The sequence below is a fragment of the Podarcis gaigeae genome (genome assembly GCF_964106915.1).
Source record: "Podarcis gaigeae genome assembly, chromosome: 3".
Taxonomy (NCBI): Eukaryota; Metazoa; Chordata; class Lepidosauria; order Squamata; family Lacertidae; genus Podarcis; species Podarcis gaigeae.
Window position 1 is genome coordinate 87,347,107 of NC_139680.1, and position 24,668 is coordinate 87,371,774.

Consider the following 24,668-nt stretch of genomic DNA (forward strand, 5'->3'; position numbering starts at 1 on the left):
CACTACAACTCCCATCAGTCCTGGTGAGCATGGTCAATGCTTAAGGATGATGGGAGTTGTAGTTTAGAAACATATGGAGGGCCACAGGTTCTCTAACCCTGCTATAGATCAACTGCACTCTTGAATTTTTATTGCAAAATACTATCTGCAGTTACTATAGTGTCTAAAATAATAAGCAATTATTTTTTTAAAAAAGATTTCTGCTTGAGTGTACAGCATCTGACTTTTGAAAGTCACTAAATATGTCAAGATGTCTGTTTATCAAAGCACTCAGGAATGAAAATCTACTGTGTTTTCCTTAAAATAAAAAACCATATACATTTACCAAAGAGCTCCTTCTTTTCTACAAATATACTCCTTCAGGTGGTATAGGAAGGTCACAAAATGGTCAAGCACTCCAAAAGCAAGCCTTATGGACTCAAACATGGTGACATGAAATGAGAGAGATAATAGCAGACCAACCGCTATGGTGGGGTAACCTCTTTTCTTCTCTACACAATGTGTTTTCTCTGGGAATTGCCTGTTGAGTTGTGTTGAATGGAGGAATTATCTGACATCTTTAGTGGAACTTTTGGCAGACCAAGGTTCAAAGGGGAGCTTGGCTCATTTTAAAATCTCAGCCAAGATGACAGGTTCGCGATTATTTTTGAAACCTCGCTGAAATCCATAAGGTTGCACCCTAAATATGACTTTTGCTGATTACGAGACAGCTATCCAATTTCCTTCCAACCAAGGCTAAACTTTACAGGCTAGAAGAGGGCACTTAGCTGTTGGTATGCAGCCGCTGACAGAGTCAGCCCAAGATATTTGGCTGCCTAAGGTGGAACAGCAAATTGCCTGCAGCAGGTAAGTCTACAGTGCCTCTCCATTTGAGTAAAAATCTATACACAGAGCATGATTTGGTAAGAGGGATGGATGAATCTGGCAATTTTACTTTCTCTGTTTCTCATTTTTTTATTTTTTTATTTATTAAATTCAGATTTCCACATTTTACACCAGTAAAAAAACCCAACAACCCACATGAAAGTTCATCAGCCCTTTTCCTTCAAACCTCTCCTAATATACACATTTTTTGCAGAGCAATTTTTCCTAATATTTTTGGGCTGTTCCCTTCAATAATATATTTACCCAAGTAAAGTGTTGTTGTACACCTTACGTGACTGAGAAACAAAATTGCAAATTCCAAAAGGCTAAACTAAAAGGTCCTAAATGTGTAAACTTTCCTCATAGGGGAGTCAATTTATCCCCATGATCATTTTGGCTGCCCATCTCTGGACTTTTTCCAACTCTACAATACCTTTTTGAGATGAAGTGACCAGAACTGTCCACAATCTTCTTCTTCTTTGGCGATCACTCGTAGCCGAGTAAGATGGTCTTCCATAAACATGTGGTCATTCTATAGAGTTATCTAATGGCATTATGGTATTGGCAGTTTTATTTTCCTAACAATGGAAACTTTCCTTTTTGCAGTAGCAAAAGTAGAGATGCAACAGCCAGTCACATCTCTCTTCAAAATGCTTTGTTTTATTCACCAAGGTCGGATCTAGACACATCAAATAAGCGATTCAGCTAAATGCATTGAAAACTTCATACAGGGAAATCCCATTGGCAAAAAACAGGACTTCACAGCACCATCTGGTGTCACAGAGTTATAACACATATGAAGCGCTTTATCTTTACAAATGTAGCTGACTCCCAAGACTCAGAGTATTATTTCTTCTTCCCAAAGTCTTCTGATGCTAAGAGTAAACAATGGGTATACTTTAGAAGTGAAACCCCTTTCCAGGGCAACAGAAGTGCAGCCTGGTCTCATGTTTCACTAGTTAAAATGCAACATGTTCAACAGACATTCTTGGATGCTGCTTTCTAAAATTGTATTTTATCACTGCCATTTTTAATAGGATTGATGGAATGTTAAGCTGCTTTTAGGATTATTTTAACTCTGTTGTTTATCATGTTTGTATCATTTGTCGTATGTGTTTACTTCTTTGGTGTTAGTATATGTTGTCATTGTTTCAACAGATAAGCAGGAGATAAGTGCCTGGAATAAACAAACAAACACATGCCCTTGATTGGCATAATTAGCAAGCAAATTGCATAAATATTCCAATTAGGCTGGGCAGCTTCAGGGCACTGAGATACAGTGGTACCTCGGGTTAAGTACTTAATTCATTCCAGAGGTCCGTTCTTAACCTGAAACTGTTCTTAACCTGAAGTACCACTTTAGCCAATGGGGCCTCCTGCTGCTGCCATGCCGCCACCGCACAATTTCTGTTCTCATCCTGAAGCAAAGTTCTTAACCTTAGGTACTATTTCTGGGTTAGCAGAGTCTGTAACCTGAAGCATCTGTAACCTGAAGTGTCTGTAATCCGAGGTACCACTGTATGCCAACTATATCATAGAATCATAGAATCATAGAATCATAGAGTTGGAAGAGACCACAAGGGCCATCGAGTCCAACCCCCTGCCAAGCAACATGTTGCATTTTAACTATATCGATGGGGGCATCCTGTGGCACCTGAGAACCGGAACCCAAAGCAGGCTAAAATGAAGAAAGGGACATCAAAGTATCTCCAGCTTCAAGGTCTCCCTGGCAGGACAGACATAAGCCTTGAAACAAGAAACAATTTGGAAGACAATTGGACTTTTTTATTTTAGTTTTTTAGTTTTTATTGGATTTGATTTGATATGTTAACTGGATGTTTTTATTGGAAAATTAATAAACACTTTAAAAAAAAAAAGCAATAAGAAACAAGAGCATGATGATAAACTGTGGCAAGGCAGCTGACTCCATCAGATTCCTCTAACTGTAGAAGCAGTTGAGAGTCCTTAGATGGCATTATTGGCCTAAAAGCAACTTGTGGTATTATTCTTAGTATATAAAGCCCTAAATGACTGGGACTAGGTTCCCTTGTACAGTACATTGACCACATCTCTATGAGCATCTGGAGAAGACCTCCTGACTATTATCTCATATTAATTTAGTTTCTATGCAAACCAAGGCTTTTATTATATATCTTCATTATACACGTTTAGGCGCCAAGTGAAAATGTTCCAGGCCTTTGGCTGATTCACATCTTAAATGTGATTCACATCTTTAAAAAGATTCACATCTTTCAAATGTTTTTGTGGGAGGGGGTGGCAGAGGGAGACTTATTGGTTTGTGGTTTTTATTCTTCTATTTACTGTGCATTTTGTGTTTTTATATTTTTAATGTTGTGAACCACCCTGCAATCTACGGATGAAGGGCAGTATACACATTTAATTAATAAATAAATAAATCTAGTGTGAGTACTCTGGAAAGCTATTCCAATGGAAGTCAGACAAGTACCTATAAGCCTGGTATTTCAGCACCTATTGGGGAAAAAGGTATGCTTTGCCAAGCATTTTTAGAGATTTAATTTGCTAGTGGTGCAGTAATAAAACTGCTACCACATTTGCAAAGTTAAGCAGGGTTCAGTACGGTTTCAGATTGGATGAGGGACCTGGTATTGAGATTCCTGCATTGCAAGGGGTTGGACTAGGTGGCGGTGAGGGTTCCTTCCAAATCTACTATTCTATGATTCTGCATTGGTCATTTATTCTCTATTGCGTGGACAGGCAGAGTCCCCCAGATCCCGGGCACCCCCCCCCCGTCATGTGGAATAACGACTCAAGACAACGTGCTATGGGATTAAATTGGCCACAACTTTACTATTATATGTTCAAGCAGAGATAGCCGTCCCCATTATGCCGCCACCGCAGGGTAGAGCAATGACGACCTCTCGGCATACGGTCAAAGCCTCCCATCAGAAACCCCTTTAACAGGGAACCCTGGTATTGCCGCTGCAAAGAGGAAGATAGACTAAAGGATTCCGCCCAAGGCCTGATACCGCCAAAGTTGTGACATATTGCTATGGGAAAGGCAAAACCTGCCAATGCAGGGGAATTCCTTTCCAGCCCTTTAACAGCGCCCGCATACCTGTGAAGAAAAGTTAACCTGCAAAATAAGACTTAACTGAGGGTGGGTAGGATGGGAGAAGCTCTGGAGCCAAGTGAGGATTCCCAGGTAAGATCCTCCCTCTATTGTGTGGGCAGGTAGTCCCTCCCCTACCTGGCCTCCTTGGCAACGCTTCCCCCAGGCGGGATTGGACAACTGACTGAGGTAGGCGGAGACCTCCAGGTATCCCACCTGAGGGAAGGCAAAGCCAAGCCTGTGTTGATGGAGCCGCTCCAGATCCAGGGGCTGCACGTGTCCACTCAAAGGGCGCCCCCCGTTTTATGCGGGGAGCGGTCATTCTATGACTATATTTTTATGATGTTTTAATGGTTTTATTATACACCACCTCAATTTTTTTTAACGAATTGGCAGTTTATAAATGCTCTTCATAAATACATAAATGGCTGAGGTGAGACTTGAGCAAAAGACTTCACAACTCACTACTCATACAATTAGGCACTACATTATATTGGCTCTTAGAATAATAAAATTAAAAGGACATAAGTTGTTTGTTTTTAAGAAGTAAATAAAGATGTGCCTCTTTCCAAATTGGTTATTATAACAAAATGTAATTATGGAACTGGAAGGATTGAAAAAATGATTAAAAGAGGGAATGTTTAATTAATTCTCATTAATTACTCAATGTTTGCACAGTGCTCTTTTAAAAAAATAGCCTAAGCTCTTCATTAGAAAGCGCCAGCATAAATGATGAGCAAGCATGAAGGTGCAATATAAAAACCTAAGTGATTTAGAAGAGAGACTTGTTTCATTATTTTTTCTCTTGACAGGGAATAATGTATTGGAAAGATGCTGATGGGTGAGTTGGAGCAACACTCTGAATGGTATGTGGGTGATAAGGATCAGGCAATAAAAAACAACAACCTAGATGCTGGATTTTTTTAAAAAAATAAAGATACTTTCACAGGATGTGTGTGTGCATGTGTGTGCATGCTCGCATTTACTGTCTCAGCAACCCAGTCTCCCACCTCTATCCTCCTAGTAGGGCATATGTCAAGAAAAAAAGACATGAGGTGAATTTCTCACCTCTCCAGCAGTCTTGTCCATACCCTCAGGTTGCATAAACTGAAAGGAACCCAAGGGAAACTATTCACACACACACACACACATTTTCCACAAAAGCAATCAAAATATAGTAGGACAATAACAATATGTAACAAAACGTATAGCATCCAGAAACCAATCCAACAATTAACGATTCATTTTAAAAACATCAAAATTAAAGTGAGCATAAAGTTCATCATTAAGGAAATCAGCCCTGGTGCTCACAAGAAGCTGAGGTCCTGAAGCTGAGGCTCCAATATTTTGGCCACCTTATGAGAAGAGAAGATGTTGGGAAAGATTGAGGGCACAAGGAGAAGGGGATGACAGAGGACGAGATGGTTGGACAGTGTTCTCGAAGCTACTAACATGAGTTTGACCAAGCTGCGGGAGGCAGAGGAAGACAGGAATGTCTGGTGTGCTCTGGTCCATGGGGTCACGAAGAGTCGGACATGACTAAACAACTAAACAACAACAAAAAGTTCATCATTAGAGAAAATGGGAAAAAAGTGATAAGTTGACATTCAAATGTAGCCCGAAAGCTGATGATATTAGTATCCCCCTTTTATGCCAGAAAGTCCCCACAGAACAAGATCTTTTCCCCTCACTGTCCTTCTGGAAGCAGATCCCCTGTAAGGCTATCAAACAGAGTTCTACTTATTACTGGAACTAATTCTGTAATAACTATGGGACACAAGTTGGAGCAAATACAATTATAATCACATGTCTTCTAAATTGGCCACACAGGGTACCCAAAGAATCTACAGTGTCCCGTATTGTTTCTCAGTGGCAAAAAGTCCCAGGTTCAATCCCTGGTGTCTCCAGGTAGGCCTTTCTCAGATCACTGACTGAAACCCACTGTCAGTCAGTGTAAATAATACCGAGCTAGAAGGACCAATGGTTTGACACAGTATTAGGCAGCTTCCTAGGTTCCTGTTGAAGATATTGTAGCATGTCTCTCTCATCACTCAGAAAAGCCCCACATTCTACAGATGCGGTGGTTGTGGAGAAGGAAGTTTCTTTGCTGTCACCACTGCTGCAGTGTAGGCTCCAACATTTTCCATCTTTGGTCTTCTAGCTGGAGAAGGAGAAGATAGGAAATGAGTAGAACAGGGTGTTTGGGTGGAATCATGTCAATAGCCTGACTCATCTCTCCATTACAAAGACCAGCCATGACTCTGACAGCTGGTTACAGATAGGTAGCCGTGTTGGTCTGCCATAGTCAAAACAAAAAAAATTCCTTCCAGTAGCACCTTAAAGACCAACTAAGTCAGTTCTTGGTATGAGCTTTCGTGTGCATGCACACTTCTTCAGATACACTGAAGAAGTGTGCATGCACACGAAAGCTCATACCAAGAACTGACTTAGTTGGTCTTTAAGGTGCTACTGGAAGGAATTTTTTTTGTTCTGACAGCTGGAACACCAAGGGACATCAGGAAGCCACCCAGATCCTTCACAGGTAGATCCTTCTAATAGGTCCTCCACCCCTGTGGAGACTCAAGGCTGTCACTAATAAACCTTGCCAATTGTGATCTGCTCATAACAAGGGAACAGTCTCAGGCTCCCACATATTCCCCCTGTCCAGAGCAAAAAACCATGTGTTGGGTCAGATATGTGCATCTATAATCTGTTTGGCTTAAATAGCCATAGGGAAAATACCCAGAGGAGGCTGCATCAAAATCACTTACCATCTTCATGCAACAATTTGACAAGAGTCCTTTGGAGACGGTCCAGCAATATTCTGCTGAAGGTTGGGGGATGGGGGTGGGAATCTACAGGGCGACTAAAGGCAACTCTCTCCCTCTCTTTCCTTGATCAATGCCTTCCAGAAGCTCTCAAAGCGCATCTTCTTATTCCTTTTCCTTTAAAGGAAAAAAAGAGGTGAAAACAAATTGCACTCCTAGGCAAATGTTAGCTCTCACTTGTACAACAAGCTCTTCTCCCACCTGCAGCAAATCCCCTACCAGGTTGTTAACCCTCAGAGGAGCGAAATGTTGCAAAACCTTAAACCTAACAATGCTCTTATGAAGCAGAGAGGGTTCTGGCACCTGGCATTGTGGAATCTGATCATCTTTGTTACACTACTTAGGTTTTATAGCATGTACAATGACTGATTAAAAAATATTAAAGCCCTCCACATAAAAGCACTGTGGTCTGAATGTTTTTTTGGATTATAAGCTATTACCTGCACTAAACTGGGCTCCCACATGGAACTCTTTGCACTCAGGGAAGGAAAACCTGTGGAGATACCTGCCTTCACACTTAGGGATTGGGGTCTGTGCAGCTTCAGAATGAATGATGGGTGCTCCTTTGGGTGCAAAACAGATGCCACTCTCATCACATCTGAAGTCTGCATGAGTCAGTATCTGCCCACTGTGACAGGCAAGCCTGAGAACAATTTTTAGTTTTCAGAATCACCTCCGAAACATAAACAACTGCTGCATCACTCAGTGACAAATGCCTGGGCCAGATTTCCTCACTTCCATTTCCTCTTTCCAGTAGGGTGTGCACAGCTGCCCCCCACAACCCACCTCCAATGTGGCAGGGATCGTGCTGAGGAGGGGTGCTCCAGGGCTCTGATCCAGGAAAGCGGGCATCAAGTTAACCTGCCCTGATCTGGTCCTGAATACATTCAGGGGTGAGGCGGATATTTAGTTTGGGTTTTTAAACCCCAGATATTGCATCACCTTCCCCTACTCCCTACCGAGACTGAAAGGAGCCTTGCTTTTCCAACCTGCCATGATCCACCACTCCACTCAGCAGTTGTTGAACAGAGAGAGGGACTGGGCATCAGGCAAGCAAGAGGGTTTTTCTGCCCTGCCTTTGACTCCTTCCTCAGGGGCAAAACTTGGCTTTCTTTCACCTAGATCAAAGACTCAGTTTGAAACACACCCCTTGCACATTTGCACACATGCATCCTTTTGACCAGGTGGAATTGAGGCACTGGTGTTGCAAGGAGAAGAATGGGGCGAGAAGAACTTCTGCCAGGCCACCGACTTGTAGCCACCAGCTTGTGCATTTCATTGAGGGTGGGGTGGTTAGGAGCACCCCACACTGTCCATACAGGGCATGGCCAGTGGCATGGTCCCACTCTCTCATTTTCAAGGTTTTTTGTGTTCTTAGCTGCTTATACATTTGCATTGACTTTACAAAGATAGTGATGTATGGAAGTGAGAGCTGGACCATAAAGAAGGTTGATCGCCAAAGAATTGATGCTTTTGAATTATGGTGCTGGAGGAGACTCTTGAGAGTCCCATGGACTGCAAGAAGATCAAACCGATCTATTCTTAAGGAAATCAGCCCTGAGTACTCACTGGAAGGACAGATCCTGAAGCTGAGACTCCAATACTTTGGCCACCTCATGAGAAGAGAAGACTCCCTGGAAAAGACTCTGATGCTGGGAAAGATTGAGGGCACAAGGAGAAGGAGACGACAGAGGACGAGATGGTTGGACAGTGTTCTCGAAGCTACCAGCTTGAGTTTGACCAAACTCCGGGAGGCAATGGAAGACAGGAGTGCCTGGCGTGCTCTGGTCCATGGGGTCATGAAGAGTCGGACATGACTAAACGACTAAACAATAACATATACAGAGGTATGTGTCCCCCGATAGAAGCTCTGCTTGCAAACCATCTACTACCATTCATCAAAATAAATATTGAGCTAAGTGGCTTTCCCAGTCATCCTTCTGGAAGAGCTTTTGCTGGAGCCAGCCTACGACATCTCCTTCAGTGACACAGTTTCTTCCCTTCGTAACGTTTTTGGGCGTTTGTCTTTGAGTATAATTTGTGTAATGTTTCCATTAACAAACTCTAATTAAAACGTCTAATGAAAACCAGTCATTCGCGTCTTCTTTTTTTAAAGTGAGAACTGTGATTGAATTCCTGTGCTAAATGAACATTATGTCTTTTCATAGGGCTCCTTAATTGCCCTGCCTTTTATTATTTTTACAGATATATTAAACAAATTAAATTGAATGCGTAATTGTATTTAGCACGAGGAGTGAAAAGATGTTTCAAAATATCCATTCTAATATAAAAGTGTTTTAATTAGAGATGAACTCATGATTTACTCCTTTGTTGAACTCCCATAAAGAATGGGAACAACCCAATCAAAATGCGTCACTATGTAAATTCCTTTGAAAGCAATGGAATTCTACTTGTTGTGACTAACTTTAGTCCTTGCTTTATAGCTTGTGCTGGAAAGGGAGGGCATGCAAACCAATCCAGTTCTTTCTTTCTTTCTTTCTTTCTTTCTTTCTTTCTTTCTTTCTTTCTTTCTCAGCACTGCCACCAAGTGGATATATTGACCTTCTGGCTGTAACCAATGAACTGACCTTTAATCTCTGAAATTTACTTGCTGGCCCATTCAACTCTCTGCCCTGGTTAGTATAGTAAAGCAGTTAGGTGTAGGGTAAGTACCAAGATCTCAAAGTTAAACCAAAACAAATTTAGCTACTATTTATTCATTTATTTTAAGGAAACAATTTAAAACATTTTTTCATGGGTGGGGGGACTTGTCTCAAAGCAGTTTGAACAGCTAATCATAAGAGCAAATGAGAATAATATAGGAAGATACATCTGGCTAAACTTAGTCCAGACTGTTTCCCTATTCAAGCCAAATTTCTGCAAAGCATTTTCCAGTCTCCTGGTGTTCAGTTTCTGCAGCTCCTGGAGTCTGGATCTACTGCAGCCTTCTAGCTTTTTTCTTTCAGCTTTTTTTCCTCCAACAGTGTTCTGACTAAAACCTCATCTGACTTATACATTTAAGGCAGTATCATACTATTTTAAACAGTCATGGCTTCCCCCAAAGAATTCTGGGTGCTGTGGGTTATTAAAGGTTGTGGGAGTTATAAAGGAGCAGCTATTTCCATCACAAAGCGACAATTTTCAGAGTTGCCCAGGAAGGACTGCTAAACCACTCTGACAATAATAGTTCTAGTGGTCTCATAACGACTCCCAGCACCAAAACAAACCACAGTTCCCATGATTATTTGGAGGGAAGCCAATTCCCCACCCCACCCCCAGCATCATTATTCAACATCTTAAAAGTTCCATATTGTTCAGTATCATCCAAATGGTATGCAATAGCAGTTGACACTGAAAGCACCTGACGTACAGCAGCTAATGATGGGTGATGACCTCATTTGCACACCAAACAATACAGTGGTACCTGGGGTTACAAACACCTCAGTTTAAAAACACTTCGCGTTACAGACTTCGCTTAACCTGGAAGCAGTACCTCCGGTTAAAAACTTTACCTCAGGATGAGAACAGAAATCAGGCAGTGGCAGTGAGGCGGCAGTGGGAGGCCCCATTAGCTGAAGTGGTACCTCAGGTTAAGAATGGTTTCATGTTAAGAATGGACCTCTGGAACAAATTAAGTTCATAACCAGAGGTACCACTGTAGTATAAAGTATGATACAGATGTGAGTATGCTGTGATATGGTGCATGTTGCTGAAATCACAGATGATTCACTCCTCCCTCTCTCATGCCACAATACCAGGAACCAAGTCATGCCCTGGCTTAGCATTACATCCAGACATGGAGACAGGTTTTAGATGGTGATCTCAGGATCCAGGCAGGTTTGTATGCAGGACTGCAGAATCTTAGGGCTGGATAGAAAATTCACCAACAAGAACTGCTCACCGTGCTTGCTTAACCATTTTTAAGAGCTAAAAGTCATTACCACCAATAGGGAAGACACCAAGTCAATTAGTGGCCCCCCTGAGAGATGGGGGTGACAATTTTCTTGCCCTTACCTACGCTATTGAGGAATAGTGTTTGTTCTCTCTATAATAAGATCTATGAGCATAAACACATGTGGCAAAACAGAGGTGGAGCTGTTTAGTTTGGAGAAAAATCAGTGGCATGTGAAATGACTTTCTATTCACTTAATCTTAGCCAAATGAGCTTGTCATCTGGCTGTTTCTCTAACCTGTCCCAGCATTTTGCGCTACCAGGAAAATATTCCTCCAGCATAGGTATCAAGTTAATGAAAGGAAGAGGGGGGAGTGGAGCCTATTATTTCCCTTCTTCCTTTCTTTTTTTAAAAAAAGCACAATCTGAGCTCTTGCAACAGAATGCAATGCAAACTGCCGTCATGACCCCCCCCCCTCTATGATGATAGAACTTGCAATTTGTTGACACTTAATGTCAAGGACTTGTCAATCTGAGGACTTGCCCTGGAGTCATGTGACCCGGGCAGCTCCTTAGACTTTTAGTTTCAGCTCTAGCAGAAGGTGTTGGAGGCTTCTTTGAATAAAGCTCTTTCTGTTAAACTATTCCTCATTCTTGGTGCCTGTCCTTGGACTCAGAAACGTTACAATATAAACACTTGCCTCGGTCCAGTATATCTGAAGGAGCGACTCCACCCCCCATAGTTCTACTTGGACACTGAGGTCCAGCGCCAAGGGCCTTCTGGTGGTTCCCTCCCTGAGAGAAGTGAAGCTACAGGGAACCAGGCAGAGGGCCTTCTTGGTAGTGGCGCCTTCCCTGTGGAACGCCCTCCCACCAGATGTCAAAGAGAACAACAACTACCAGACTTTTAGAAGGCCTGTTTTCGGAAGCTTTTAATGTTTGATGTATTACGGTATTTTAATATTTTGTTGGAAGCCACCCAGAGTGGCTGGGGAAGCCCAGCCAGATGGGCAGGGTATAAATAATAAATTATTATTATTATTATTATTATTATTATTATTATTATTATTACAGTGCTACCTCAGTATGCGAACGGGATCCATTCCGGAGCCCTGTTCGCATCCTGAATAGAACATAAGACGCGACGGCGCATCTGTGCGGGTCGCGTTTTGCCACTTCGGCGCATGCTCATGACACCATTTTGAGCGTCTATGCATGCGCAAGCAGCAAAACCCAGAAGTAACACGCTCCGTTACTTTTGGGTTGCCGCGGAGTGCAACCCGAAAGCACTCAACCTGAAGCACATTCAACCTGAGGTATGACTGTATTACTAAGTAATAGGCAATGCAGTTTATATGAAGAATAGCAGGGCTTGGGAACCACCACATTCTCCTCTTGGCAATTTTCCAGGGACCACATTCGAGTGGTGGGCAGGGCCGGAGAGAAACATGGCAAAGCTGGAAATGTAAATTTTGCTTTATACTGTAAGCTAGTTTCTGCGCGCGCACACACACACACAGCCCTCAGATCAGGCAAGAAAGAAGCATTATCAGAGTTCAAGAACCCATTTCAACCAGGCAAAAACTATTGGGATGGGAAGCATTGTCAGTGAGAGGTGAAGCTTGGGGAGAGTTCCAAAGGCCCGAGTTGGAAGACTGGAAGGTGGTATTTGGCCCCTGGATACATTATTCTCCATCCCTGTTTTAGGCCCTGGATGAGGTTAACTCTTTCTCTCCCTGTCACAGCCAAGACAAAAATTGCCACTCTTGCAGCTACTTGCATTTCAAAAGAAGCCTCCATTGCTTCCAGTGGGAGCTTACCTTGAAATGCAAATAGCAACTTCAGAGGGGATTCTTGCCAGCATCACAGCAGGGAAGGAAAGAACTGAACTCCCCATTCCCCATGGCTTCCAAGGCTGCTCAGTCTTCACCACAGATGCTTTTTATGTAATTAAAACATGCATAGTAATTGCATTCACATTAAGGCTGTCTGAAGCCCTGAATAGAGGAGTACTCGTGATAAGGGCCAAGGATACACTGCAATGTTTTGCTGTGAGTCTCTGTTAGGGTAAGCTGTAGATCTGACCAAGAAACATTAAGGCAGAACATAGGACTGGGTGCTCCTCAGCTGCAAAAAGCATGGTTTTTTATGTTCCAGCTTTGAGGATGGCCTCTTTTAGTTCAGATATTATTATTATTATTATTATTATTATTATTATTATTATTATTATTATTTTATAACCCGCCCTACAAATAAAAATAAGAACTGCTATTTACATAGAAAAAACAATAATTAAAAAACAATTAAATGTTGATAGAATTAAAACTATACACATATATCAAATCTATTGTTTAAAACTCTGGAGCTGGAAAAGACGAGTGCTCTGCAAGATGGACTATTGGCTCTGGGTTTAATAGCCATCAACATTGCTGGGCTACAAGGCCCTATCTGAACTATGCATTTTAAGCTGTATTATATCACTTCAAATAGTCATTGCTTCCCCCAGTGGGCTCTGGGAGCTGTAATCTGTTGAAGGTGTTGGGAGTTGTTTGAATAGCCCTATTCACCCTACACAGCTGCAGTTCCCAGAATTCCCTGGGAAGGAGGGATTGGCTGTTAAACCACTTCAAGAACTGGTTCTTAGAAACACAAACGTGATAGCTGTGTATGAGCAAGAGCTCAAAAAGAAATTGACCATTGTAGTATTTCTATGAGGGATGGGAGGAGTAAGCATAGGAAACAGCTACTGTTGAAAAGCAATGTAGATTTGTACACATCATTTCGTGGTTTTAAAAAATAAATCTTACCCTCTTACTGAAAAAGAATTACAGTAGATCTCAACAGTGCCCAAGGTTTGGGGCGTTGTTGTTTTTTGTCTATTGAATGTCATTTCTGACCTCCAACTGAGTGCATAATTTGGCCTACTTAAAGCTTAGCATGAGAGAGAGAGAAAAAAAATGGCATTGTGAATATATTCTTCACCAGCTTGTTGTGCCCCTTTATGAGAAATTAAATCTTAAAACTACTTTATTGTGGAATTAAAAAAAATAAAATCAATCCCATGCGGCATGTTTGTGCCTAACAGAGTTTTCCGGCCAAATCCAATTTTGTCTTGCTGGTGCTGGGTGGGTGGTAGGGAGGGAGGGTGTTAGGTTAAGTGAGTTTCCCTGACATAAATTGGAAAGAAGGAGCATTTTGTTTCCATCAGTTAATGTGGAACGAGACATCCGTGCACCGCCTGATGTTTTCTAATCCTGCCTGAAGTCTTGACAGAAGGTGCACAGTGCTCAGTACAGAAAGTTCGGCTTCCCCAAGGAAAGGAAAGAGGTAAATGAAAGGCAGTGTGAACAGATGAGGCGCTCGCTTGGGAGGTAAAAGGAAGGAACTGTCAAGGCCACCTACTCATCCATTAGTTTATAGAAGTTGCAGAATACAGGATATTTCTGGAAGGAGGCAGTAATCCTTCTGAATGCCAGTTGCTGGAAACTACAGGAGAGGAGAGGGTTCTTGTGCTCCAATCCTGCTTGAGGTTTTCACATAGGCCTCTGGGCCTCTGTGAGAACAGGATGCTGGAGTAGCCAGGCCACTGCCCTGATCCAGAAGGCTCTTCCTTTGTCTCTGCTTTTGTGAAGCGCACCCCACCCCATTATCTCGGCCCAAAGACACAAGTGAAGTTCACTTTTCTATTCAGGATATTGTTAATACAGGAAATCATGGTGCCTGTTTAGAGTTGTCATGGAGAACCCTCCAGGTGTTGCTGTACTAAGCTGACTAAAGGTGGCATAATATAAGTTCGGATAGAACACATGAAGACAGAACATTCAGGAGAAAACTCAGTAGGTTTGGTCACCTACACTAGTGGCCAAAATTGTGGAAACATTTTGGGGGGGAAATGTATTTCTGAGGTTTGATGGCTCATAACACCTGATTGGCTCTCTAAACACTCATGCTCATTGGCTACATTCAGATGTAGGAAAGCTACTGCATATCAACCTAAACAAGTTTTTCTGGTTATTTGGCTATAACTTTTGATAGAATACAGATAATTGAACAAACTTTGTTGCATTGCATTCTTCATTAAATCATCTTTCCATTGATATATAATTTTATGGTATTATTCCAAAAGAAAGTGTTATAACCCATCAGACCTCAGAAATACACTTTTCCAGAAAGGTTTCCACAATTTTGGCCACTAGTGTAGAGGAAGGATGGGGAACCTCAGTCTTCTTCTGGACGTTGTTGGTGTCCTCTTCAGACTCAGATCTCAAACTATCACCATGACTGGAAGGTTTAAAGGTGTTTTTTTTCAAATACTGCATCCCAGGGTAGGCCTACAGGAGACAAGTTAATAACACATAACAGAGATCTACAGTACATGGATAGGTGTGAGCAAAGACATTGTTCCAGTGATTGACATGCAGTGATTGACATGCATTCTGCATTTGCAGTGAGAGATATGCATTCTGCATTCACAAAAGGCACAGCTATTTGATGCGGTTGCTTCAGGACTAAGTAAGCAAACAGACACTCCTCTGTAGATACTGGGCATTCAGGGTCTGTTCACACTGGCACTCTTTTGCTTACATCCATGTAGATGGAGGTAGAGTCAATGGATTTATCACCATATGCCTCCCCATAAGGGAATGGCTCCTTGCTGACAGGCGAAGGAGCCTGACTCACCTCAATGGGCAGTGACTTTGCATTTGGGGTATCTGGTTACATGGAGGCCATCAGAATATTCTCCTGGCAACCTGCTTCTTCCTTCCCCAGGATGCAGATCTGTACCTCCCAAGTCACTAGGATCCCCTGCAAGATTGGACTCTTCCTGGGGTCTAGAATCCTCACACCACAGTTAGAGTGTAGCTGGTTTAAAATGAAACCTATATGTGCTGTTTTGTGCCCCACTGAGAAATGGTAGGATGAAAAAATAATTTAACAGATAAAATAAAAATTTAGAAAAGCTTTGCAGACTGTGTGTGTGTGTGTGTGTGTGTGTGTGTGTGTGTGTGTTACACTGACAAATTACCATATTCCTTCGTGTATAGTGGTACCTCTGGTTATGAACTTAATTCATTCCAGAGGTCTGTTCTTAACCTGAAATTGTTCTTAACCTGAGGTACCACTTTAGCTAATGGGGTCTCCTGCTGCTGCCACACCACCAGTGCACAATTTCTGTTCTCATCCTGAGGTAAAGTTCTTAACCTGAGGTACTACTTCTGAGTTAGCAGAGTCTGTTACCTGAAGTCTTTGTAACCCAAGGTGTTTATAACCCAAGGTACCACTGTATAAGACAATATTTTTTCCTTAGAAATAATAGACAAAAATTGTGGGTCATCTTATACACGGATAGCAGATGGGGTACAGGCGATTGGTGGAAGAGCAGATTATGAAATAAAATATAATCAGTCAGTAAGAGTGTATTGAGGGGACGGGTAGGAATAAAGACTGATGCTATTCATGGAAAGAAGCCCCAAATATGATTTTCACCAGTTTCCCCACTTATAGTAGACACAGCCAATATATTCTGCTATAGAGGCAGTATTCCTCTAGGAGTGCCTTGCATGTTCTGAATGGATAGGCATGATATAAATCCCACAAATAAATAATAAACAATCCATGCACAGTGATGCCATTGGGGTCGTAAAGTTTTCCTGATAGCATCTTATTGCTGGTGCAAATTCTCTTTGCTTCCCACCAGATGCTCTCTGGAGCAACATTACATCCTAGCAAATCATCGCCATGTTGCAGGGAAAATGGTCCCCGTGTTGCTTTTGAGTTTTCTGCTCTTGTTGTCCTTTGCCTTTTATGTTTCAACATTTGTTTGGATTAACTTTGTTATTGGCAGCTGAGATGCAACTCGAAACCATTTCCTCTTTCCATGAGCAATAAGCAACTCTGCATTTTCCGCACAAATGGCTATTATTTAGGGGATGGGGGAAATGGAAAGGAAAGGAGGAAGAAGCCTGTGTGCTGCACTCTCTGATTCTCGTTTTTCAGTTCGCCACATTTCCACATCAGTTTGATTTTTTTTTTAAAAAAAAAATCCTCATGAGGATTCATCAACATCGTGTGAATTTCTCCCAATATATGCATTTCATGCAATTTTGTGGTGTTACAGTTAGAGAGTTGGACTTTGACCTTGGAGACCAGGACTTAAATCCCCTCACAGCCATGAAGTTCACTGTTGTGATTGTCAGTTGCTTCAATCTGTTTTCAATGCTGTATTTTTACATTGTTGTAACCCACCTAGGGACCTTAGGGTGAAGGGTGAAGGGGCGCGGTAAGAAATTATTGTTAATAAATTATTGGCAAAATCAAATTTTCTTCCTTTTATTTTCTTTATTTTCTTTTTTTGCTGTTACATTTCAAAACCATTTGGGGGGTCAACAGAGTATGAAACCTATCAATCATGGAAAAATTCTAGGGTCACCAGCTGATTACTATTGGAGGAAGGGTGGTGAATATTATAATTGATTATAAATTTTATAAATGCTATTGAGATTCTTTTAAGTTCACTTCCATGGCTTAAAAAGATTTGCAGTGATCCTATAATATTACACTTTCATTATATGTGGGATGAGATTAAGAAGATTTAAGTCTGCATTATCTCCAATGATATTAGCGATTTTAACATAAGAAGAAACGTCCTGGATAAGTAGGTTTCACATCCTCTTCCATCCTACAGTGGCCAATGAGATGCTTCTGGGAAGCCCCCAAGCAGACCTTGAAGTCTCTGAACCTGGAGGTTTCATATACACAGCCTGCTATTATTATTATTACCCACCCTTCACCAGCAGGGCAGGTCCCAGGGCAGGTTACAACAAGCTGCTATTCAAAATTAAAACAGTTAAAACAGATTACATTCACAGGAATAGGGTGGGCCCTGAAAACACACATCTCATGTGTCAAAGGTAAAAAGGTGCATCTTCAGTTTTTGCCTAAAACTGTATAGTGAAGTCGCCAAGCAAACCTCTGTGGGGAGGGAATTTCACAACTGACTATGACTATCAATCACTGGTGAACTTATCAACGCTTGTGGTGAGTCTGTCACCACTTCTTGAGGCAGCATCTTCCACAAATTAATTCTCTGTTCAGTAAAGAAGTATTTTATTTTGCTTGTCCCGAATCTACTTAAATCAATGTCATTGGAAGACCCAAATTCTAGTATTGTGAGAGAGAAGGCAGTGAAATCTTTCTTTCTTCACATCACATACACAAATCTATAAAACTTCTTGTGTCCAGCATTATGATACTGGCAGTTTTATTCCTCATCCCTTTCCTAATAACCAAGACCATTGAAATGGCTTCTTCTCTTTTTTACATCTCCCACATACTGATTTGCTACCCTGTCTCCATTGCACTATCTGCCCCAACCCCAAGATATTATTATCATTTATTATGATGATTTATTAAATGTGTGTGCCCTTCATCTGAAGATCACAGAGTGGTTCAAAACATAAAAATGCAAAATGAGAATACAAAATGCATAAGAAAGCAATCACACACAAACGCACTAACCCCCCCCCTCCCACAAAAACATTTAAATGGCCAAGGAGTGTTAATCAGCCTAAGATTATAGAGAAACATTTTCACCTGGTGCCTAAAGATGTGTAATGAAGGTACCAGGTGAGCCTCCCTGGTCACCAGCAAATCAGATTCAGTCAGCATGTATGTCAGGTTTGCAGAGCTTTCATCCGAACATGAAATGTTCTTAAATGGTGGGGAGACAACTTTTCTGGCTATGTTTATTGAAAAGGCATGGATTGAATGTCATTAAATTGTTTTTTGAAAGACTGCTGCTTACTCAACTATAAAGAATGTGTGCAAATTGTGAAGGACCATAGCTTGGTGGCAGAGCAACCATTTTGCATGCAGAAGATCGCAGGTTCAGTCCCCAGCTTTCTCCAAGTAGGGCCAGGAGAGAACCCAACTTGGAACCCTGTAGAGCCCCTGCCAATCAGTGCAGACAATACTGAACTAGATGGACCAGTAGTCAACTCAGGGTAAAGCAGCATCCTAAATGAGAGGAATTTAATCCCTGATATGTCAGTATTTCCTGATGAGTCACAGGTTGGGTTAGGAAAAATCAGGTAGAAAGACATGTGACATTTTCCAAGGGGGAAAACGCATTTAAAGTGGTACAACTAAGGGTCTCCCTTCTCAATATTGTGATGTTGTTTTGAAAGCTGACATTCCTCTTGAATCTTTAATAGGCTATGCAAAAAGATGTAAATTGTAATATTACAAAAGATGTGGGGGAGTATGCACTTATGCAGGAAACCAGACATTCTGTAGCAAGTGATTTAAGGAGAAAACTCTGAAACATATTGTCTAAGTTTGAGGATCATTCAGATTTAGATGCTTTCAAAGCACTCTTCTCTCTCTGCTTCAGAAATGTTTGGTTCTGGATTATTTTATTGATTTTCAATATGCTGTAAACCACTGAGATTTTTCTTTAAAATATAAAGCAGCGTAGAAATGGGATGCAGGTGGCGCTGTGGGTTAAACCATAGAGCCTAGGGCTTGCCGATCAGAAGGTCGGCGGTTCAAATCCTGGTGACGGGGTGAGCTCCCGTTGCTCGGTCCCTGCTACTGCCAACCTAGCAGTTTGAAAACACGAAGAGGTACCGCTCTGGCAGAAAGGTAAATGGCGTTTCTGGGCACTGCTCTGGTTTGCCAGAAACGGCTTAGTAATACTGGCCACATGACACAGAAGCTGTACACTGGCTCCCTCGGCCAGTAAAGCAAGATGAGCACTACAACCCCAGAGTCCACAACTGGACCTAACGCTCAGGGGTCCCTTTACCTTTACCTATAGAAATGAAAATAATAAAAAATTAAATAAACAAGGGACAGTCCCCATCCCACCCAAGCAGAGAACACTTACAAAAGTATACTTTCATTTTGCTATACAGTGGAACCTCGGTTTACGAACTTAATCAGTTCTGGAAGTCCGTTCTTAAACCGAAGCTGTTCTTAAACTGAGGTGTGCTTTCCCTAATGAGGCCTCCCACCGCCGATGCCCTTCCACCATTTGGCTTCCATTCTTAGAATGAGGTAAAGTTCACAAACCAGGAAACTACTTCCGGTTTTGAGGAGTTAATAAACCAAATCGTTCCTAAACAGGGCTGTTCTTAATTGCAATTAATAAAGGCATACGCCATAAGAATATGGACAAATATGTACATATAACTGAGTTTAGATGTTGCTGCCAACATGGCGGGGTGGGGTGTCAGATGCTTCCCACATGACTGAGGAAAGGACCTCAGTAGTAAAGCATGTGCCTTGGACATATTAATGAGTAGGTGGACTCTGAAGCTTAGTATTAATTAATGTAGACAATACAAATCCTGGATTTCCTTAAAGCTAACTAGGGGCTCTTTGGTGAGAAGATCAGTTACAAAGAACCCACCTCCTTGAAATACAGCTTCCTCATTAACTCTCCATCTTCCCCTAGTTAAAAGCAGCAACAGGGAGAGTTATAACCAACATGACACATTTTGGATTCACATCAACAACTGTGTGAGATCCAACAGACCTTGTTAGTGCCCTGCGTGAATGGAGTGTGCCCAGAAGTTCTAGGAATTGCCTCCAGAATCCTGTGAAACATGAAGGGATTCTATGGCAAGAAATGAGTCCCCTGAAGCTAGATGGGAGATAGACCAATGATCAGACTCTGTATGATGCAATTTCACACAAAAACAGTTTTCCCCGGTTAATCCTGCCAGACCTAGCTTGCTTCCTTATGTGATGGTCATGTGAGTCCCCACATAGAGAGGTGCACAAACACACTTCACATCCCCTCTAAGCAATAATCACGACTCTAGGATCAGTGATCTGAGTGCTCTCTAAAAACACCAAGCCCATCATGATGATAGGTTTGTGGCTGTGAATGGCCTATTCACTGCATGTGATGGGAGGTTAAATTGGACATGGCAGTGAAATGGGCCATTGCAACAGAGTGATACTCTTATAGCAGCTGACACGAGCATTTTTCCACTCTTGACAAGTTTGAAGCCATATGACAAGAGAGACTGAAAATACCCACCTTTTCATTTCATTTCTTTTCATTGTAGGTGAGCCAGGAGACAAAGAAAGAAGCTTAATTAGGACTAATGGGATAAAACTGCTTTTAAAAACACACACCAAAAAACCCTAAGAGGAAACTATTTAGGTCATAAGGCTAGGAAACGCTTCCTGCCAGTAAGATGTATTACTGAAGGAGTTATTTTTTCTTAAAGAGAAGACTTGCTTTTAACTTAATAACATCATTTATTAACTACAAGAATGGCAAATTAAAGAACCACCCTGTTAAGCCTATTTAACAGACTCTTAACTCTCAGGCCAATGCTCAAGAGATAGCAAAGCAGGTGTAAGAGAGTTTGCAGACAAACAGCAATTAAGCTCCTCTTTATGTAGAGGAGTTGACTGTCTTTATAATGATCAAATTCTGAAACTTTGGAGATGCAAAGAACTCACCATTCACCACAGAAGCAAGGTAGCTTGGGCCTGGGCTTGTCCATTGATGTCAATAGGTCTGCTCTGAGTACAACAAACATTGATACCATCCATTTTTAAGATGGTAAATGGGCAGCTGTTTTAGACTAGGGCAGAAACTATAGCTCTATTTAGGCACTTGTTTCCTTTAGGGAGAAAGAATGTGAGGGAGAATGGGGGTGTGCTGGTAAGTCTCAGCATTATGCTTTGAATTATTTGTTGTATGCCCATCCTTAATGTCCTCCACATTTGGAAGGCTAACATCTAAAATGGGGAGTCTGCTGTAACCCCATTGGCTCCTTATACAATTTTGAATCCTGCTAAATCAGGGAGTATGTGCTAGCACAGCAGGCTTCAGAAGTTAGTCCTCACACGCACACACTCTCCACTACTTTTCTCTCTTAATATTAATGATAAAAAAACCAAGCTGGTCCAACTAGCAACTATACCCTTCTCCTAGCTAGCTACAAAGAATGTGCTTTAAGGTGTAGCTTTCAAAGAAACAGCTCTGAGCATGCTCAGACTGCCCCTCAAGATAGCTCTATTAGGCCAGTATTGAGACCACTGGTCAGCCTTGTAACAACACAAGCAGTAAGAGCTTTCCCCACAGAGGCTGGAGAAGAGGCAGGGCCCTCCCCTACAATTCAAATTGTTTTTCTGCCCAGAGACCCATAGAAGGGACCTCTTTGCCCTTGCTATACTTTTACAATAGATTTGCCAAAGTGCTACAGAGACCTGATCGACCAGAGAACAGCAGACTGACAGAAGTGTTTGCAGAGCTTCTCTGGATTCGAATAGAAGCATAAAATTGGGGTGGGGGCATAGGAAAGAGTGGAAGTCTGACTCCGGAATCATAGCAGCCAGGAGTTGAGAAACCTTGATCTAATTCACCTAAATAGTGGATGAGGTGGTAAAACTGTTCTTGGACTATTCCAGTCTGCAGGGATAGGGGTATTGCATGGTTGGGGTTGTGGTGGGGATTCACTCCTTGCAGATACAAAGCAGTACTTCAGTGAGGAAACTAGATTACATTCCTTCTCTGTTACATCCAGTTTTCTATGTGCTTAGGAGTTGTTGTTGTTTTTAAGTGGAAGAGTTTCAGTCATTCAACCTTCCGCTTGCAGTCTGAAACAGAACAGGCTAAAACATTTTGGGACCAGGTTTCCCAAGGGATTGCCTCACCTTATATGCTCCCTGTCTGATGACTGTGCTGCTCAGTAGCAGCACTGCTGAGAGTTCTGCATGCCCCAGAGGTGCACTTAGCTTGTTCTAGAAACCGGACTTTTAGTGCTGCAGCTGCAGCCCTCTGGAATCAACTACCTGCTGAAATTAGACAGACCCCCCTGCATTATTGTTTACGAAGGCTTTCCCTGTGACATGACCCAGTCATTTATGAAATATCCGTTGTAAATAAGTAGGAATGTTTTTATTGTTTTTAGAGTTTGCATTATTTGTATTTCACCTTATTTCATTTGTACTGCAAGTTAATGTGTCATGCTGTGAAGCTGTTTATGAGTTTGAGAAACAAAAACACAAAAGTTTGTCTACCTTATCTACAGTTTGGATGTAATGCAGGCCTATGTTGCTGCTGCCTCCTACTTTTAGAACAGCACCGTCTGGCAGCGCATGGCAGTATTAACTAAATCAGCAACAGATGAGAGGCTAGGACTGGCAGTGCCATGTGCAGTCACAGAACTGTAGTGATATGGATCAGGCAGTGCAGCATTTGGCTGCTTTTTTAGGTGTTCCTAATCTTAACAGCTGGCTGTGTATTCACCAACCATCGAGAGATCCCAGATTGCTGTAATGATGGAAGAAGCCAAGAGGTCTCTCTGTGCTCCTGATTTACAGTGAAGAAATGAATCAGCCCTTTGCATAAAAGCACAGCCAAGTATATTTATGCACTTCTCAAGGAAATGAGCGGAGGCATTTGGAGAGGACACTTTCCATATTTATGTTTGTCATGCTGCTTTTGTAATGGTTCAGGCTGTTTGAGGCATCAGACAATGAAGATTAAGTAGTTTTGAGACATAGAAAATGATTACACCTTGGAAAGTTTCTCTAGTGAGGTTAAGATCACATATCATATCACTAAGCACCTCCTTCGCATATTATTCCTGTGATGGTGCAAAGCAGGAAGAAAGGGGCTGCAGGGCCAGGCTTCTGAATAGCACATGCTTTCACTTTGTCCCACCTCCATCATCTACACAGTGGAGACTGGTGTACTGGGTGAACAAAGCAGTGCTGCCATGTTCTGCCACAGGTGCAGCCTCCAGACCAACCCCAAGGGTAGCCCCACAAAGCGTGCATTGCAGTAATCCACCAATGAGGTTACCAATGCATGAACAACAGTAGTCAACCTATTCAGATCTAGGAACAGCCTCATCTATCTATCTCTATCTATTTACAGTATCTATCTAATTTTATTATAAATAAAGACAGTGCTCCAGAAATATACAGTGTGAAGGAACAGCAGCAGAAAGTGTTGTGATGTGGGGTTTGTGATTTCAGCTCTCTTGACATAATATGCTGGAGACAGTTCTCTAGTAACACTTCTTTATTAAAGCAAACAAGACTGGGGCCTGAGGAGGGGAGAGCTACATTTATAGGGAGAGGGAACTAACTAGAAAGGATACATTTTGGAGGGAACAATCTCAGGCAATCACAGTCCTGCCTTTTGGAGGAAACCAATAAGACAGAGGATCCAAATATAGCAGCTTAAATGAACCAATAGTAGCTGTACCCTCTGGAACCAAAAGGCAGCTACTTTACCCTAATGCAATACAGACAATAATAATACAGATATAAAATCCTTTGACTCAATACACAACACCCCTCCCCCCCTAGTGAGCACAGCAGACGTAATCTCTCAGGTACTGTGGGGTCCTACAACTTCTACTTGATCTCCTGACAACAGGTGTTGCCGGTTCTGGATTGGGTGTCACCTGTGGTAGGGGGGCTGCTATAGGGGTTTCGTCAGGAACAGATGGAGTCCCAGACATCTCAGGGTCCCCTACCTGTACCTCGTCATCCTGAGGACCAGCAGACCCTGGTTCATTTGCTGAGGCCCCTGGTGACTGCACCTCTAGGCCATTTTCACCCTGGTCTTGCAGCTCTGCGTCGTTAGCCAGGGATGAATTATCAGACTCCTCTCTGCTGAGCGCCCGGCGCCTCAGCTGATCTATATGTCTCTTCCAAACTTGCCCATTTTCCAAGGTCACATAATAGGACACAGGTCCACTAGTCCGGGTGACCACACCAGCCACCCACCGCGAACCTCGTGAATAGTTCCTCACCCAGACCAGATCTTCAGGTGCGAGATACCTTGTTGTGTCAGTCTCAGCCTGGGGGGTTGCTCTTGAATTACGGTTTGGCATTTTATCCGGGTGGACATAATCCAGCACCGTTACCAGTCTTCTACCCAAGAGCAGCTCAGCTGGCGACTTGCCCGTTGCAGTACACAGCGTCGCATGCTGCAAAAATAACATTCGCGCGA

At 42.2% G+C, this 24,668-nt stretch overlaps 1 protein-coding gene and 1 long non-coding RNA gene across 2 annotated transcripts in view; one reads left to right on the forward strand and one right to left on the reverse strand.

The window, feature by feature from the left end:
* Nucleotides 1-12,254, reverse strand: part of LOC310841404 (zinc finger BED domain-containing protein 5-like) — an 18,784-nt gene extending 6,530 nt beyond the window's left edge. Inside the window, exon 1 of the mRNA XM_083732447.1 lies at nt 12,240-12,254. The gene's annotated coding sequence lies outside the window, so the exon portion shown is untranslated. The remainder of the gene's footprint in view (nt 1-12,239) is intronic.
* Nucleotides 1-24,668, forward strand: part of LOC310841689 — a 540,183-nt gene that overhangs the window by 154,391 nt on the left and 361,124 nt on the right. The gene's annotated exons all lie outside the window — the stretch shown is intronic.